Below are 19,726 nucleotides of genomic sequence, written 5' to 3'. Positions count from 1 at the left end.
ATTAATTGAATGTAGCACGTTAAAGGCAGACTTCACAATTTTTAGATTCTTCATTTCAAAATGGCTGCAGTGTTAAATTTTCTCATAACTAAACTCACAGCATACGATGTTGAGTTTGTTAATTCCTTTTTCGGTTATTTTTGGTGAGCCACTTCCTCCGTTTCCAGGGTAACAGCCCACCAGAGCTGCAAGAAGAGTTCCACATTTTTATCGCTTTGTGGTCACCGCCGCTCAGGGCAGGGAGAGTGGCCTTGGGAGTAAATGCAACAGAGTGATAGTGGGAGGAATGGATGCTGTGAGCACTGACTGTATGGAATGAACTGAGAACACAGAAGCATAGAAACATAGGGAACCTAGAGCATAGTGCACAGGCCCTTCGGCCAACAGTGCTGTCCCAAACATGAACTTACTTTAGAGATTTCCTAGGGTTACCCATCAGCCCTCCATTCTTCTAAGCTTCACATTACTATCCAGAAGTCTCTTAAAAGACCGTCCTGTATCCGCCTCCACCACGGCCGCCTGCAGCCCATTCCTCGCACTCACCACTGTCTGCGTAATAGAAACTGAGCCCTGACATCGCCTCTGTACCTACTTCCAAGTATTTTAAAACTATGCCCTGAGAAAAAGCCTCTGACAATCCACACGATCAATCCCTCTCATCATCTAATACACCTCTCTCAGGTCACCTCTCATCTTCCATTTCAAGAAGAAAAGACCAAGTTCGCCCAGCCTATTCCCATAAGGGTTGCTCTCAATCCAGAAAAATCCTTGTAAATCTCTTTTGCACCCTTTCTATGTTTTCCACATCTTTCCTGCAGTGAGGCGACCAGAAGTGAGCACAGTACAGTAGGATCCTTTATAGCTGTAACATTACCTCTTGGGTCTTGAACTCAATCCCACGATTGATGAAGGTCAATACACCACATGCCTTCTGAACCACAGAGTCAACCTGCGCAGCAGCTTTGAGTGTCCTATGGACTCGGATCCCAAGATCCCTCTGATCCACCACACTGCCAAGACTCTTGCCATTAATACTATATTCTTCCATTATATTTGACCAAACAATGTGAACCACCTCACAATTATCTTGGTTGAACTCCATCTGTCACTACTCAGCCCAGTTTTGAATCCTATCAATGTCCCGCTGTAACCTCCAACAGCCCTCCACACTATCCACAACACACCAAATTTTGTGTTATCAGCAAATTTACTAACCCATCCCTTCACTTCCTCATCCAGGTCATTTACAACAATTACGAAGAGAAGTGGTGCCAGAACAGATCCTGGAAGCGCAGCACTGGTCACCGTTCTCCATGCAGAATGTGACCCATCTATAACCACTCTTTGCTTTCTATTGGCAAACCAGTTCTGGATCCACAAAGCAATCTGCCATTAGATCCCATGCCTCCTTACTTGCTTAATAAGCCTTGCATGGGGTACCTTATCAAATGCCTTGCTCAAATGCATGTACACTACATCTACTGCTCTTCCTTCATCAATGTGTTTAGTCACATCCTCAAAAAATTTAATCAGGTTCGTAAGGCACGACCTGCCTTTGACTAACCCAAGCTGACTATTCCTTATCATATTATTACTATCTAAATGTCCATGAATCCTGTCTCTCAGGATCTTCCCGACCAATTTACTAAACTCTGAAGCAAGGCTCTGAGTTCCCAGCATTTTCTATTTTATAATTTTACATTGTGTTTCTGCTACCCTGAGGGAAACATCGTAGCCAACTGTGCTGGGCAAGATCCCACAGTGCAAGAAGACAGTGATCAAAGATAGTTTAGCCGCTGAGACAAGCTGAAGTGTATCCGTATCTTCTCACAATCTACAGCCCGGTAAACCAGCCTGAACAACAGCGGAGGCAGAAGGTCCTTAGGATCCCCTCTCACCTTAGTTTGTGAATCGAAAATGGGAGGAACACAACGGCAAATAGCCGGCAACAAAGCAACTGTGACTGGGTTATAATGTAGGGATGAAGTCTCTATGAACATGCAACTCACAGTATATGGACTTCAATCCGGGATGGTAATTCTACAGCACGGATTGGAATTTCATCAGTCTGCAGTGAAGCTGAGGTCTCGGGTGGTTAGACAGTGGTTATGGGGTAAATACCGTCTGCAATTCCCAGTGGGGCATCATACCTCTCAAATATTCTGGAGATGTCCGAAATGGTAACGATGGAGATAGATGACGTAGGGCAGAGATTTTGTCTAAGTGGACTTTGGTGAAGCCTCTAACAAGATCCTGTGTGGCAGCTCATCTGGAAGGTTCGATCACGTGGGATTCGCGGAGACCTTGCGAGGTGGTTTCACACCGGGTTCAATGACAGGAATCAGAGGGAGATGACTGAAATTGGATTTAGCGAATGGAGGCCTGTGAAGAGTGGGATATGCGTGTCAGTATTGGGACCTCTGTAATTCATTACTCATGCCGTTGATTTGGCATGAATGTACCTGGCACCTTTAGCAAGTTTGATACTAATTTGCGAGTCTTTTTTCATATTGCAACAGGTTACAAATAATTTCAAGGGGCCCTTGAGTCAGTTATAGAGATGGGCTGAGAAATGGCAAATGGTTTCGACTTGGACAAGTGAGAGATGGTGATTTTTGGCAGTCAAACCAGGGTGGGACTGGTATAGTGAATGGGAGGTCATGGAGTGTTGTGGAACAGAGCGATCTGGGAGTACAGGTGTACAGTTCACTGAAAGTGGATGTGCAGTACCGGGGGTGAAGAAGAAGGCTTTAATCATGCCGGCCTTCATCAGTTGGGGCATTGAGTTCTCGATTATGGACATTATATTATAGTTATATAAATTGTTGGTAAGACTACATCGAAAATTACGTAAAAACACAAAATGTTGGCAGAACTCAGCAGGCCAGACAGCATCTATGGGAGGAGGTAGTGACGGCGTTTCGGGCCGAAACCCTTGATCAGGAGTTCTCTTCATCTTCAGTAGGGTTGATGAAGGGTTTCGGCCCGAAACGTCGTCACTACCTCCTCCCATAGATGCTGTCTTGCCTATTGAGTTCTGCCAACATTTTGTGTTTTTATTTATTTCCAGCATCTGCAGATTCACTCGTGTTGCCATCGAAAAATACGTGTTTTCTTTTCATACTATCGTAGGAAAGCCATTATCAGGGCGCAGACGAGTTTGGTTACGATGATGCCTGGACTAGAGTGCCGAGTTATAGGGAGTGGTTGGCCGATCTGGATCTTTATTCCACAGGAGAATGGGGGTAACATTGCAGGAGTTTATAAAATCAGGAGGGTGTATAGATAATGTGGTTGGTCGTAGTATTTCCCCCAAGGTTCAAGATTCAGAATTGTTTAATGTCAATCCAGTGAACTGTTGTAAAAGGGAACGAAATAATTGTTGCTGTGGATCTCATGCAGGTACAAAAATGAGGAGCAGCTGTATATTCTGACTTTCTGAAGCCGGTTGAGTCCGTAGTCCAACACCCAGTTGCACAGGGCTGTATTTAGATGGTAGAGTTGCAGTTTGTTACAGAGCGGTTCTGTCAGTAAGACTCACACTGGGTGAGTAACCAGTGTGGCAGGATTGGAGTTTTTGCTATGTGCCATTACCGGCCGTTTCACGCTCTTTGTGATGACCGGCGGCAGTTCCACCGGGTGGTAGTTGTTTCATTCTGAAGGTGTAGAGTTCCTGGTGCAGAGATGATGCTGGCTGATTTGAAGCCTGCATAAATGAAGTGTTAACAATGGCCGTGAAGCCATCAGTGAGCTGGTGTGCCCACGGCCGGAGCACTCGTCCTGGGATGTTTACCGGCCCGGCAGCCTCACAGGGGTTGGATCTCTGCAGGGTCCTTTCATTGTTGTTACAGAGAGTGGCTCTCACCTCTTTCTCCCTAATTAGGTGGGGGGAGAGAGAGTGAGACAGAGAGACAAAGACAGAGAGACAGAACGGGAGAGAGGGAGGGAGGGAGAGAGAGAGAGAGAGAGAGAGAGAGAGAGAGAGAGAGAGAGAGAGAGAGAGAGAGAGAGAGAGAGAGAGATGGGGGGTGGGCCTGTGGTGTGTCGAATTACCAGGAAAAATTTGTTTTTGGGGTACTGCAAATCTGTGTTTTTATTGATGCTTTGCTGCACGCTTGAGTGTTCGGTGGGGTTGCCGATGCATTTTTTGCTGTTGGGGTGGTGGAGTTGCTGCTTTGCTGCTGCTCATGCATGGGAGGGGGAGCTTGGGGGGCGGCTTTGGGGTGCTAACATCTAACTGTCATTCGTTCCTTAGGGCACTCCACTGTTTTAGTGGATGTTTGCGGGAAGAAAGTAGTTTCAGGATAAATATCGTATACATTTCCCTGACTTTAAATGTACCGGTTGAAATCCGTTCAAACGTAGGAAGGTGTAGCTTTCGTGGCTGGTTTGTGTTGTTTGCCTCGAAGCATTGTTTAGAGCAAGGTGGCGGGGGGTGGGAGGAGGTGTGAGGGCTTCACTGCTACAGTCAGAGCTATTTTCCCTAACGTAGTCTGCAAAGCCGTTGATGCCCAGTCAAATATACCAAGGATTATTCCCCAGGGTTGGGGAGTCCAACCCCAAAGGGCACAGATACAATAGAGCGGCGAGATCAGAGAGACCAGAGAGGAAATCTCAATACACAGAGCGAGTGAGTACCTGGAACGAGCTGTGTACTGATTGCATCGTTGGTTATCTACCTCGGGTTCCGTATTCTCACCTGTCGCCTATTTGTGAGCAGCTGGAAATTAAAGGAACACTCGAGTTATTGGAGACCTGAAATCAGGTCAGGAATTGCTTGAAGCCATTCCGACACAGGGGGCTGGAGCTGAAGCATTAACTTTGTTCCTCTCCATAGAATTCTTTATCTCCAGAGTGTTTCGTGTGTTTGCAGCGTTTTCGAACATTGCTTTGAAATGCTTTAAGGCTCCTGGGAAATAGACTTGCGTAGAACGCACAATGTAATCCATTCTCTTACAGCACAGAAACAGGCATTTCGGCCCATCTAGTCTGTGCCATTCTCTGCCTAGACCCATCCACATGAACCCAGACCATATCCCCCAATACCTCCCTCATCCATACAAACTTCTCCTATATACTGCATTTGAAACCCGCATCCGCATTCGTGCCACCCTCTGAGTGAAATAGTTCCTACTCCGATTCCCCTTAAATATTTCACTTTTTGCCCCAAACCCATCACCACACCGGACATAACGGGCAAAAGCCTACCGGCATTCATCCTATTTCTACCATCTTAGTTTTGTATATCTCTAGCAGGTTTTCCAAACCTGGGGTCCACAGACCCTCCCGTCACTGGTAGGTGTCTATGACAAATAAAACTTGGGAACCCCTGCTAGCATCTCCCCACATTCTCCTATGCTCCAGGGAAACAATTTCGAACCTGTTCAACCTACCCCTGTGACTCTACTCCTTAAATACCAGCAACATCCGTGTCCGGCAGGGCTCCTGCAGCCTCTACCTTATTCGTGGGGATTTATCCATCCTAATTCACCTCAAGACAGCAAGCACCTGTTGTGTGATCCTTGCACAATCCACGACTTGACTGGCTTTCGTCATTTCTACAGTCTCTTTCTGTCTCCCAAGGAAACACAGGCACAGAGAATTTGTTGAAAATCTCTCCCATCTCTTCCGACTCCATGCATAGATAGGCACATTGAACATTGGGAGATATTTTGTGACTGTTAAAAAGGCAGTAAGGAAACAGACAGACAGACAGACAGACAGATATACTTTATTGATCCCGAGGGAAAATGGGTTTCGTTGCAGTCGCACCAACCAAGAGTAGTCTAGAAATATAGCAATATAAAGCCATAAATAATTAAATAATAATGTTAATAATGTCAAGTGGAAATTAGTCCAGGACCAGCCTATTGGCTAAGGGTTTCTGACACTCCGAGGGAGGAGTTGTAAAGTTTGATGGCCACAGGTAGGAATGACTTCCTATGACGCTCAGTGTTACATCTCGGTGGAATGAGTCTCTGGCTGAATGTACTCCTGTGCCTAACCAGTACATTATGGAGCGGATGGGAGACATTGTCCAAGAAGGCATGCAACCTGGACAGCATCCTCTTTTCAGACACCACCGTCAGAGAGTCCAGTTCCACCCCCACAACATCACTGGCCTTACGAATGAGTTTGTTGATTCTGCTGGTGTCTGCTACCCTCAGCCTGCTGCCCCAGCACACAACAGCAAACATGATAACACTGGCCACCACAGACTGTCGAACATCCTCAGCATCATCCGGCAGATGTTAAAGGACCTCAGTCTCCTCAGGAAATACAGACGGCTCTGACCCTTCTTGTAGACAGCCTCAGTGTTCTTTGACCGGTCCAGTGCATTGCCAATTCGTATCCACAGGTATTGGTAATCCTCCACCATGTCCACACTGACCCCTTGGATGGAAACAGGGGTCACCGGTGCCTTAGCCCTCCACAGCTCCTTAGTCTTTTTCACATTAAGCTGCACAGTATCTGTGCACAGAAAACACAGTTTCCCGCAGTAAATTATTCTGCCACCAACTTGTCTGTTATGCGTAGAAATGTGCTCATTACAGTTGTTTACAAATCTCACAAGAGAGATTCTGAAATGAAAAGTTTTAAGTATGAGGGAAGGTTGGTGTCTCTCAGGCTGTTCTCAATAGAGGGGTTGTGACTCTGGAACTACAAATGTCAATGAAATCCTGAGGAGTGGATAGAGTGAATATGGACACGATCTTTTCAACAGGATCGGAGTCCAGGATCTGAGATCACAATCGCAATATATTCAGTTGTATCTGGGGACCTTCTCTTCCACCCTTCTGTCCGGGGGCAGGTTCTGAATATCACCTATATCAATGCCGGGGATTGATCGTAGTTATAGATTATTCGCAGACACAGGAATATAATGTAATTTTTAACCACTTAATTGAACAAAGAAGGACACTTAACGATAAACACCACAATGCATTGTGTGATGTCCTTTGTAAATATCCTATAGTTGACATTTGGAACAGGCAGGCCGCATCCAACAATGTGTTTTGATTTTGGAATACCTTCTGCACTGCTGGAATTTCTGTAGAAATGAAAGTACCGACAGATTTACTGGAGGCACCTCTAGACAGGGTTAAAACTGCCATTAGAATTTGAGCTTCCACATTACAAAATGGCTGAGAGCTCAGTATTCATCTTTGTCACAATGAAACTCAAAGCGTGTGAGGTTGTTCCTTATTTCCTATTTTTAGTTAGTTCTGCTCAGCCACTTCCTCCATCACCAGGGTAACAGCCCAGCAGAGCTGCAGAGTGTTGAACATTTTTATCGCTCTCTGGTCACTGCCCCTCAGTGGCCCCAGGAGCTGGTGTGGAGGCCCGGATGCTTTGAGCATTCACTGTATGGAATATATGATGTTTCTGTTGCAATAAAGAGATAACTAATGAATGTAGGGATTGCATTCATGCAAATTTGTTTAGGATGTCACAAACAGGGGTCAACAGGGATCACTCCCTCCACAATCCCCTTGTTCATTCATCCCTCCTCATTAATCTTCCTCCAGATACTTATCCCTGCATACGGCCTAAGGGCTACACCTACCCGTACACCTCCTCCCTCACCTCCATTCAGACTCAAAGCAGTCCTTCCAGGTGACGCAACACTTCACCTGCGAATCTGCTGGGGTCATCTATTGTGTCCGGTGCACCCGCTGCGGCCTCCTTCACACTGGTGAGACCCACCATCAATTGGGAGACCGTTATGTCGAGAATCTCTCTATCATCTGCCACAAGGGAGACTTTGCAGCGGCCAAACATTTTAATTCTGATTCTCATTCCGACGTCTCGATCAATGGCCTCCTCTTGTGCCAAGATTAGACTGCCCTCAGGGTGGAGGAGCAACACTTTGTATTCCATCTGGGTACCCTCCAACCTGATTGTATGAATATTGAATTCTCCTTCCAGTAAACAAATTTCGACCCCCACCCATTTCTCTATTTCCCACTCTGAACTTCCATTTCTGCTGACCACCCTATTAATTCCCACCGGGTCCACTCCTTGCCTTTCTCCTATTGACAACTCTAAGATTCTTTATTCTCCAGCCCTTAACCTGTCCATCACTTGACTTCACCAATCACCTTCCACCTCCCCTCTTTCTCCATCCCGACGTTTTTATTCAGATCACTTCCCCTCCTCCTCAGGAATGAAAAAAGGCTCATGGTCCAAAATGTCGACAGTTTACTCTTTTCCATACATACTGCGTGCTGTGTTGAGATACTCCAGCATTTTGTGTGTGTTGCTTTGGATTCAACGTTCATGCCAAGGGGCTGGAGACTACCCAGTCGGTATATGAGGTGTTGCTCCTCCAGCCTGAGTTTGGCTTCATCATGGCGGTAGAAGAGGCCATGTATGGACGTGCCCAAATGGGAATGTGAAGCAGAGTTGAAGTGAGTGGGAACCGGGAGATCCTGTCTCGAAGAAGCGGTCCCCCAATCTGCGTCGGGTCTTGCCGATGTGGAAGAGCCGCAGCAGGAGCACCGGGTGCAATAAATGACCCCAACCGACTCACCAGTGAATTGTTGTCTCAACTGGAAGGACTGTTTGGGGCCCTGAATGGTGGTAAGAGAGGAGGTGTAGGGACAGTTGTAGCACTTACGCTGGCAAGGATAAGTACCAGGTGGGAGATCTGTCGGGAGGGACGTGGGGACCAGGTAGTTGCGGAGGGAACGATCCCTGCGAAAAGCAGAGAGGGGTAGAGAGGGAAAGATGTGCTTAGTGGTGGGGTCCTGTTGAAAGTGGTGGAAGTCGGGGAGTATAATATACTGGATCCGGAGGTTGGTGGGGTGGTATGTCAGGACAAGGGGAACTGGGATCCTGTTGTGGTGAAGGGAGGATGGGGTGAGGGCCGAAGTGCGGGAAATGGAGGAGGTGCGGGTGAGAGCATCATTGATGACGGCAGAAGGGAAACCACGATTCTTAAATAAAGAGGAAATTAGAGATGTCCTGGAATGGAAAGCCTTGTCCCGGGGGTAGATGCAGCGGAGACCGAGGAACTGGGAATAGGGAAAAACATTTTTGCATGTGGCTCCATCCCAGTTTCACTCTGCCTCCTCCTCCAGCTGCCTATCACCTCTCTCATCGTTCTGCCTGCTTCTACTACACATAGTGCTTTACCTTCTTTACCTTTCCTCCCTATCACCTCTCTGCTTCCCCATCCCACCCCTTGATCTTTCCCTTTACTACTTTTTCACCTGGAACCTACCAGCCATCTCTTTCCTACCCTACCCCCACCTTCGTTATAGGGCCTCTGCCCCCTCCCTCTCAGTCCTGCCGAAGGGTCTCGGCCCGAATCGTTGACTGTTCGTTTCCACGGCTGCTGGCCGACCTGCTGAGTTCCTCCAGCGTGATGTGCGTGTTTCTTTGACCCCAGCAACTGCAGAGTATTTGGTGTAAAATCCCGCTCCCCATACTAACACGGATTATATCGACCAAAGAACAAACCGCCAGAGGAACTCAGTGGGTCGGGTGGCATCTGTGGAGGGAAATGGACCGTCAACATTTCGGGCCGAGACCCTCCCTCTGGACTCAGAATGGATGGGAAATAGAGAAAAGAGGTGAGGGGTCGGGACGGGGCAGTAACTGGGGAGTCAGTGAATCCAGGTGACGGGGAAGTGGAAAGGTGGAAATAGTGACAGAGGACAGCAGATGCGTGGAGACCGAACGGGATCGAGGAGTGGATAGAAATACGTTGCTAGGAAGGGAGAGCAGCCGCCATCTTGCTGACGGTGTTGGTGCTGCTGTTTCTCACTTGATGTTTCCGTGTTCCTGTCCGGTGAGGCCCCGGAGGAATGTGATTAGGAATTAGTGTTTATAAAAATAGAAGCGACTTCAATGAAACCTGCACAAATCGGCTGGGAATTGTGGATCGGACCGGGATGTGAATCAAACCCGTAACTCTGAGAACCGGGGGATGGAGAGATGGGGACGGGAAGGTACAGCAGGAAAAATCAAAAATGTAGCTGGTGTAAGATGCGGCAGGTAGTTCGGGCAGCGTGTGAGGGGCGAGGAGCAGAGTCACCGGTTCAGGTGGGAGACCCTCCACCCGTCACGTGATCCAGTTTCTCGCTCCCATTTCAGACGCAGATCTGCAGTATCTCAGGTTTTCGCTTCCGAGGCCCCGCCCCCGTTTCACAGTCTCCGGATGGGCGGGGTTTTCGTTCCGTTCTCTGTTGAAGCGGATCGTCTGCTGGGAGCCGGAGGAACGATCGCTGTCTGTGGGACAAATTGATCAAGTTCTCATCGGTGAGTATTGAGGCCGGTCACTAGGGGTTGAACGCAACTGACAATTTCACATCGGTGAATACTGAAGCCGATCCCGGGGGAGGGAAACCTGATGTTGGGCAGAGAGTCCCGTTAACTTCCCTGAACTGGCGGCCTCATCCGACTTCCTGGACACGACCTGTCGTGGTCGGTCCGGGTTATGGGACCTTCACACGGAACCGACTGAGATGAGCCGCCGCTCAGCCCCCCGTGTTCTGGTCCCAGGAGCGGGATGAGGTGTTGATGCCGAGACTGAACCCATCCATTAAGATGTACCTGGGGAACTTTACCTCCATCACCCTGCCCGGTATCGGATCCAAACTTCACCTGGATCGACGCCTGGGGTCGATAATTGCTTTACATATTTCCAGCTCGCTGGAAGCGGCCGTTCGGCCTGTTTTGTTCTTGCAGACTCGAGGGTTAAACAGAGTAATCACACCCTCGGGAGACTCCTCCATGTGTATGAGTAGTTCCATCTTTCCCCGTTCAGACAGGACAGTGAGATCCAGATCTCTCACGTCCTCCCGGGGGGCTGGGAAGTTTACATCCGTCTTCTTTCCATGACTACGACTTGTCAAAATACTGACAGCGTTTCCCGATATCTGGCCCTATTAATGCAAGAATTAAGTATTTTTTTCATTTACCTGAGTTTCTCTGAATTGTGCACACTCCCTCCGGAATTTCCAAAGAAGCAACCCAGGCTGTCTAATATTTCCACACGATTGAAATGGGGAATCTTTGTTTTGTTTTCCATGTACAGAGGTAGAGTGAAGATCGTGTCTCCGGTATTCTCCACACAGATCAATACATTGCAGTGGTACATTGAGGTAAAATAAATCATTCTGGTTACAGAGAAAGTGCAGTGCAGGTAGATGTGTGCTGCAAGGTCACATCGATTTAGACTGTGAGGTCACGAGTCCACTCATCACGCTGTTCGCTTCTAACAGCAGAATGGACACCGTCCTTGTGCCTGGTGGAATGTTTCTGTTTTATTTTCTCTTCGCCCCTATGGGGCATTAGAAATGAGAATGTCCAAGGTTGTGAGGATCTTTCATTATGTTGTTTGCTTTACTGTGGTAGTGAGAAGTGTAGACAGAGTCCACGGAGGGGAGGTTGGTATCTATGATGTGCTCAGCTGTGTCCACAGTTCTCCGCTATTTTATTCAGTTAAAGGAAGAGCAGTAGCCATACGAATATATGAAGAATCGGGATGGAATACTTTCTGCTGTGCATTGAAAAAGTCTGTAGAGTAGAAAAGGACATATACCAAAGTTCTTATTGTTTGTTTTTTGATTTGTTATATTGGAATCTGTTATCTACTAGTGCGTTCTATTATTTCAGGGTCTGTGTATTGCGGCAGGAACATCAGAGATCGCCCTTCATCCCATTCTCCCATCTGGCTCCATTTGCTCATCCCCTGCCGATCTGGTTCAACCTCTGCCCGGCCTGTATCCCACCACCTCAATGAGAAATATCAACCATCTTGTTCAACCTCTGTCCAGCCTGTATCTCACCAACTCAATGAGAAATATCAACCATCTTGTTCAACCTCTGTCCAGCCTGTATCTCACCATCTCAATGAGAAATATCAACCATCTTGTTCAACCTCTGTCCGGCCTGTATCCCACCAATGATTATTCATCAACAATCTTTCTTCTACCGTTGTCTTCATTGTGAAGTATTTTGACTTACTGAGTTATTTCTGAATTTTGTTTTTGTTACCAGGAAATACCAGAGAATTTGTTGAATGCAGCACAAGGAAGTGTAAAGGCAGCCATTACAATTTTAGCTTAAACGTTACGAAATGGAAAAGGAGGGAATATGGTGTTGAAATAAATATCAGCCATGGTTGAGTGGTGGAGCAGAGTTGAGTTACCATGCAAAGCGTGAAGTGTCCGGATGGGAAGATTTCTATGGCATGTTGATAAAATTTTGGTGAGGGTCAAAGTATATCTGGCAAAGTTCTTGTTATTTTTGCTAATTCTGTCATTTTAGAATCTTTTGTACAATAGTATGCACTATTCATTCAGTACCTATGTGTTGCTGGAGGAACATCAGTGATCGTCCTTGATCCCTTCTGCCACCTGGTTCCATCTGCTCATCTTGTTCAACCTCTGTCCAGTCTCCTCACACCCCCCAACCCTGCTTCAGTGATGTACATCAACCATCTGGATCATCCTCAGTCCGCCTTGTATCCCACCTCCTCAATGTTATATATCAGCAAACTTTCTTCCAACCCTTGTCTTCATTGTGAAGTGTTCTTTTGTACCTTCGGCCTCGCTGAGTCATTTCCAGAATCGGTTATTGTTAGCTGGAATGCCGGAGGGTCATCAGGTCCCAGTTCTGTTGTGTATTGGTGTGGAGGTGCTAGTTTATGAACAGTGACGGGCTGACACACTGCAGCATTTTACTGGCATCAAAGAGTACTGGGAGAGTTGGTACTTGGGCTATAATCCTGTGATCAGCGTTCCAGCCATATGGAACTGTGGATGATTTAGCTTTGACATTGGATTGTGCTTCTACAGATGGGGCTGGATAGTCGTCTTTCTGCAATAAAGCAGAAATTTCGAGCAGCTGGACATTGGTTGTGGGGAAATCCGGGATTGTGAGATGGGTGGGGGACGATGTGTGAGACTCTCAGGGTTGTTAAATGACAGGTTCAGCTGTTTGACCCTGTGAGGTTGGGAAGTGGATATCACAGTTTTTGATCCAGGTAAAAAGGACGCAGGAATCGAGCTGCTTGGACTTTAGAGGTGTTGAGAGAGTATTCCTGGTCTGGGATCAGATGGGTTTTTTTTCTGGAGTTCCTTTGGAAGCAAAGACTGCTACTGAGGAGAAGATGGGTTACCAGTCCATCCTCACAGGGAGAGGCTATGAGTAAATGTGTTGATCTGTGTTTACACCAATAGAAATAGACTCGTGAGTTTTGGTGTTCAAACTGTGTTTGGAAATTCCCCCCCCCCTCCCCCCCCCCCCCCCCACTGTCACCTGTCTTTCACTCGGTGGAAATCAGGCAGAATCTCACGTTGCTGGAGATCTGCACTAAAAACTGTAAACGTTTGAAGTCATTCTGACAAAACATTATTAAACTGAATTGTAAAGTTTGTTCCTCTCCCCCCAGGTGTTCCTTACCTGCTTAGAGTTTCTGGTAATTCCAGTTTCTTTTTATTACATTCACCCTGGACTGGTTTATATTTCCTGAAATGCACCTGTTTTAACCTGGGAATGGAAATGACTCATCTGTGATAGTAGAACATTAAAGAAAGCACAACTTTTCCCTGCGAATTATCCTGGTACCAATTTGTCTGTTATTCCAGGAAATGTGTTCAATGCAGTTATTGCTAAGAAGGTTTACAAGAATAATCACAGGAATAATTGGCTTTATGTATGAGGAGCATTTGATGGTTCTGGACCTGTGCTCAATGGAGTTCAGAGGGTCGAAGGGGGTGGTGGTGGGGGGGGAAGTGTGGTAAGTAAACCTACTGAATGCTGAAAAGCCTGGATACAGTGGTCATGGAGAGGATGTTTCCATCAGACGGAGTGTCTGTAATCTTACAGCACAATCTCAGAATAAAAATGCTTCTGTTTAAAATTGAGATGAGAACAAAAATGGCCAAAAGCTGTCTGATCTGTAGAATCTGTTGCCGCAGAGGTAGGTTGATGGTGCCATTGAGTGTATTTATGACAAGATTACATATTCATGATTGCTAAGTCACTTCAGGGTTGCAGGAGGAAGGCAGGAATATGGTGTTGGAATCAATCTCAGACATGTTTGAGTGGTGGGGAAGACCAGATGGATCGAATCACCTAATTCTGTTCCTGTGTCTTATGTCTTACCAGGACTGTATGATGGCTCCTTCTTATCCCATATCGTTCTGTGATGTGTGAGGTTTCAATAAAAGGTTGTTCACTGAGATCATTACATCTGCCTTCAAAGTTTAAATGTTTTTAGTAACATTTAGTAGAAAAGTTTGGTCCTCCTTTTTATTGATAATGTACTTCATTATCTTTCATGTTAAAGTTAGACCTGCGGTGAAAGATTTATTGGAAGAAAAACCCAACTGGAAGCAAACCACAGCTGAAGACGAGGGGACAGCAACAAGTGTACCAGCCCGGGGATTGAGAGAATGAACTGGAGAGGACCCATCTGACTCGGAGATACCAGGATTTAGTTAGGACAAAGTTTGGTGAGTCTCATTTACTCAAATACTGGTCCTTTAGACATTACATACCTGTACAAAGGAAGGTAGGAAATAGTTGGAGTGAGACTGAATGTGCCCAGAAGTAACAGTTATGCCTCTGTCAGACCCAGTTCCAATCACTCCAGGTCGGGTAATATGCTTCGAGCAGCACAGTCGTTTAAAACCAGTCCCTCTCACTCACAGTGTTTACTCAGTTCTAGATCTTGCATCTCCTGAAGTAACTTTTGGTCAGTTCTGAGTGGGGAGAGGGAAAGAGAGGAGAGTGTTTATACTGACTGTCTTTCAAAAAGAGCAATTGTTTGAACTTGCTGCAAACTCTCTACCCATACCCTATACTTTCTCAATTAAATTATTGACCTAGATGACGAGTAGCAATGGGCATAACCCCAGGGAACGTCACTAAGTTCGGGACTCGAGTTCATGAAACAGCCTCTCACCCTCTGCCTCCTACCAATCATCTGTTTGCAGACCCTGGGGCTCTGTAACAAACTCAATGTTAACAGGAAGATTAGTCAGTAATTAAGATGAAGACAGAATTGTGGCCTCCTGAAAGGACACGTGAGCTGAGCTGTCTGATTCAATGGACCAGATCCACCCTCGTTGACAACGTAATTTACCCCTTTCCCACCCACCCATGTCATGTTACTTCCGATCACCCACAGTACCCCAACCACCCTCCATCCCCCCAGTGGCCCCACACCCTTCTGACCATTCACCCCACACCGACACATAGAGAGGTCCCCTTCACCCACGTCCACCCTCCCAGCTTGGGGAATCAGAGCAAACTGATCCCACAATCTCGACTCAGTGCAAAACTAAAAACCAGGTATGCAAGACTGGAGAGCCCGGAGCCTCCAGCTGTCCGGCTCGGGCCCGGCCCTTTCCCACTGCAACCAGCCCTTGATTTACACAAACCTGAGATCAACACCTTTCTCACGTCATCTGAACAGGAAACACCCCGGCATTAGCTGCGGTTGACATCGTCCTGCGAATTGCAGTAGGTCTCCTTATGCGGTCAAACTCCCCGCTGTCCGAAATGGGGACCGGAACCGTACATGGTGGAACTCCCCGATGTCCGAAATGGAGACCCGAACACGACATGGTCAAACTCCCCGCTGTCTGAAATGGAGACCAGAACCGTACGTGGTAAAACTCCCCGATGTCCGAAATGGAGACCAGAACCTTACCCGGTCAAACTCCCCGCTGTCGGAAATGGAGACCGGAACCGTACGCGGTCAAACTCCCCGCTGTCGGAAATGGAGACCCGAACCGTTCGCGGTCAAACTCACCGCTGTCCGAAATGGAGACCTGATCCGTACCCGGTCAAACTTCCCACTGTCGGAAATGGAGACCAGAACCGTACGGGGTCAAACTCCCCGCTGTCGGAAATTGAGACCGGAACCGTACTCGGTCAAACTCCCCGCTGTCGGAAATGGAGACCGGAACCGTACTCGGTCAAACTCCCCGCTGTCGGAAATGGAGACCCGAACCGTACGCGGTAAAACTCCCGGCTTGGAAACGTAATTGCATGGTGGATTTGTTCGGTGACATGTGAACATATGTGATTAACGACCCTGCAACTGCGGACTGAATAAATATTTAGTCTAACAATTCTAATCAGACACACTATCTCCTCGCCTTTCTCTCTCTCCCCTGGCTACTTACCACCTCTCCCTCACCACTCCCCTCCTCCCAGTCCCCCTTCATCATCCAGCCCTCTACCCCAGCCCTTACTTTTTCTCCCTCTCGCCCTCACCGTCTCGCCTCTCCCTCACCCCTTCCTTATCATCGCCCCTCTCTATCACCCTTTCCTCGCTTTCTGCTCTCACCAATGTCTCTACTCCTCTATTAACAAATCGTACTCTTCTCTCGTCTCTCTTCATCTCTTCACTCTCTCATGCCTGTTTTAATTTCTCTCACACTCTCTCCCCTCTGTCCATCTGTTTCTCTTACTCTTCCATTCTCTCTCCTATCCCACAATCCCTGTCTCTACCCCTATCACTTGTCATCCCACTCCCAATCTCAGTCACCCTCTGTCTTCCCCTCTCCATCTCCTTCTCTCTCATGCACCCTCTCAACTCACTCAAACTCGTCTTTCTCACCTCTGCCTGTCTGTAACCTCCTCCATTTTTAACCCTCTCCCTCGCTATCTCTTTCCCAATGTCCTACCCTCTCCCCCTCGCTCTCCCAAGCAATCTCCCTGTTGGCATCCGTATCCCACACTGTCTTCTCCTCTCTCTCACCCTCTAAATGCACCGCTCGTCCTAAGCGTTCCCCCTCTTCGCTCTCTCTCACTCTCTCTCAACACACCCCTGTTCCCCTCTCCCTTCCTCCCTCTCTCTCTCTCTCTCTCCTTCCCTCCCGTCACACCCCGCGCTCTCCACCTCATCCCATACTATACATACATCAACAATACTGAAATGGCAAGTGCCGTTTGTAACTGGGATATTTCTGGGTTCCAGATCCTCGTTAATGGTCTTTGTATATGAGGATCAGCAGCATCCTGGGGTCCGAGTCCATAAGGCACTCAGAGCAGTTACGCAGGTTGACTCTGTGGTTAAGAAGCTTTCATCAGTCATGGGATTCAGTTTAAGAGCCGAGAGGCAATGTTGCAGCAATATAGGACCCTGGTCAGACCCCACTTGGAGTACTGTTTTCAATTCTGGTCGCCTCACTACAGGAAGGATGTGGAAACCCTAGAAATGGTGCAGAGGAGATTTACAAGGATGTTGCCTGGATTGGAGAGCAGGCCTTATGAGAATTGGTTGAGTGAACTCCGCCTTTTCTCCTTGGAGCGACCGAGGAGGAGAGGTGACCTGATAGAGGGATACAAGATAATGAGAGGCATTGATCGAGTGGATAGTTAGAGGCTTTTTCGCAGGGCTGAAATGGCTAGCACGAGAGGGCATAGTTTTAAGGAGCTTGTAAGTGGGTACAGAGGAGATGTCGGGGTAGTTTTTTTTACGAAAATGGTGTGCGTGGAATGGGCTGTCGATGGCGCTGATGGAGGTGGAAACGATAGGGTCTTTTTAATATACTCCTGGATGGCTAGATCCGTAGAACCAAAGAACACTACAACACAGAAACAGGCCTTTTGGCCTTTCTTGGCTGTACCGAATCATTTTTCTGCCTAGTCCCACTCACCTGCACCTGGACCTTATCCCTCCATACCCCTCACATCCATATACCTGTCCCAAGTTTTTCTTAAATGTTAAAAGTGAACCTGCATTCACCACTTCATCTGGCAGCTCATTCCACACTCCCAGCAGTCTCTGTGTGAAGAGCCCCCCCCCCCCTCCCCGCCATGTTCCCTTTAAACTTCTCTGTTTTTTTTTTCTCCCCTAGCCTCAGTGGAAAAAGCCTGCTTGCATTCACTCTATCTATACCCACCATAATTTTATACTTTTATACTCCTCTATCAAATCAACCCTCATTCTCCTACGCTCCAGGGAATAAAATCCTAACCTATTCAATCTTTCTCTGTAACTCAGTTTCTCAAGTCCCGGCAACATCCTTGTAAAAGTTCTCTGCACTCTTTCAACCTTATAGTATCCTTCCTGTAATTAGGTCACCAAAACTGCACACAATACTCCAAATTCGGTCTCAGCAATGTCGTATACAACCTCACCATTACATTCCAACTCTTATACTCAATACTTTGATTCATAAAGGCCAATGTACCAGAAGCTCTCTTTACAACCCTATCTACTTGTGACGCAACTTTTAGGGAATTATGAATCTATACTTTCAGATCCCTCTGTTCTACTGCACTCCTCAGTGTCCTACCATTTACCTTGTATGTTCTACCTTGGTTTGACCTTCCGAAGTGCAATACCTCACACGTGTCCGCATTAAACTCCATCTGCCATTTTTGCAGCCCATTCCTGCAACCCTCTGCAATCTTTGAAAACCTTCCTCACTGTCAACTACACCTCCAATCTTTGTATCATCAGCAAATTTGCTGATCCAATTTGCCACATTATCATCCAGATCATTGATATGCATGGAAAAGAACAATGGACCCAGCATTGATCCCTGTGGCACACCACTAGTCACAGGCCTCAATTCAGCGTATCAATCCTCCACTACCACTCTCTGACTTCTTCCATTGCGCCAATGTCTAATCCGATATACTATCTCTCCATGTATACCTAGCAAATGAATCTTCCTAACTAACCTCCCATGTGGGATCTTGTCAAAATCCTTACTGAAGTCCATGTAGACAACATCCACTGCCTTCCCTTCATCCACTTTCCTGGTAACTCCCTCAAAAAACGCTAATAGATTGGTTAAACATGACCTACCATGCACAAAGCCATGCTGACTTTTTCTAATAAGTCCCTGTCTATCCAAATACTTGTAGACCCTATCTCTTAGTACTCCTTCCAATAATGTACCTACTACTGATGTCAAACTTACCGGCCTATAATTTCCCGGCTTAATTTTTGACCCACTTTTAAACAATGGAACTACAAGAGCACCTCCGGCACCTGACCCGTGGATATCGACATTATAAATATTTCTGCCAGGGCCCCTACAAATTCAACACCAGTCTCCTTCAAAGTCCGAGTGAATACCCTGTCAGGTCCAGGGGATTTATCTACTCTGATTTACCTCAAGAAAGCAAGCACCTCCTCCTCTTCAATCTGTATGTTCCATGACCTCCCGACTTGTTTGCCTTGTTTCCATAGACTCCATTCCAGTTTCCTTAATAAATACAGATGCAAAAAAAAAACATTTAATATTTCTCCCATTTCTTTTGGTTCCATACATAGCCGACGACACTGATCTTCAGGAGACCAATTTTATCACTTATTATCCCTTTGTTCTTAACATACCTGTAGAAGCTCTTAGGATTATTCTTCACCCTGACTGCCAAAGCAACCTCATGTCTTCTTTTAACCCTCCTGATTTCTTTAAGTATTTTCTTACTCTTTTTATACTCCTCAAGCATCTTATTTCCTCCCTGTTGCATGTAAATGTTATACATATATCTCTTCTCCTTTATCAGAGTTCCAATATCCCTCGAGAACCAAGGTTCCTTATAATTGTTCGTTTTGCCTTTAACCCTAACAGGAAAAAAAAAAAAAAATCTGCACTCTCAACATTTCTCCTTTGAAGGCCTCCCAATTACCAATCACATTCGTGCCAGAGAATAACTTGTTCCAATCTACGCGTTTTAGAGCCTTTCTCATTTCTTCAAATTTGGCTCTTTTTCCGGTTTATAACTTCATCCCGAG

At 46.7% G+C, this 19,726-nt stretch overlaps 1 protein-coding gene and 1 long non-coding RNA gene across 2 annotated transcripts in view; both read left to right on the top strand.

Annotated features, from left to right (window-relative positions):
• LOC140721792 (uncharacterized) overlaps positions 1-19,726 on the top strand; it is a 284,490-nt gene that overhangs the window by 107,002 nt on the left and 157,762 nt on the right. The gene's annotated exons all lie outside the window — the stretch shown is intronic.
• Positions 10,192-19,726, top strand: part of LOC140721786 (uncharacterized) — a 112,516-nt gene continuing 102,981 nt past the window's right edge. Inside the window, exons 1-4 of the mRNA XM_073036586.1 lie at positions 10,192-10,266; positions 11,045-11,111; positions 14,125-14,186; positions 14,306-14,471. The gene's annotated coding sequence lies outside the window, so the exon portion shown is untranslated. The remainder of the gene's footprint in view (positions 10,267-11,044; positions 11,112-14,124; positions 14,187-14,305; positions 14,472-19,726) is intronic.

This window comes from Hemitrygon akajei, unplaced genomic scaffold, assembly GCF_048418815.1.
Source record: "Hemitrygon akajei unplaced genomic scaffold, sHemAka1.3 Scf000061, whole genome shotgun sequence".
NCBI classification, from domain to species: Eukaryota; Metazoa; Chordata; class Chondrichthyes; order Myliobatiformes; family Dasyatidae; genus Hemitrygon; species Hemitrygon akajei.
Note: the sequence above shows the minus strand (reverse complement) of the source record. Positions and strands in the feature narration are given on the sequence as shown.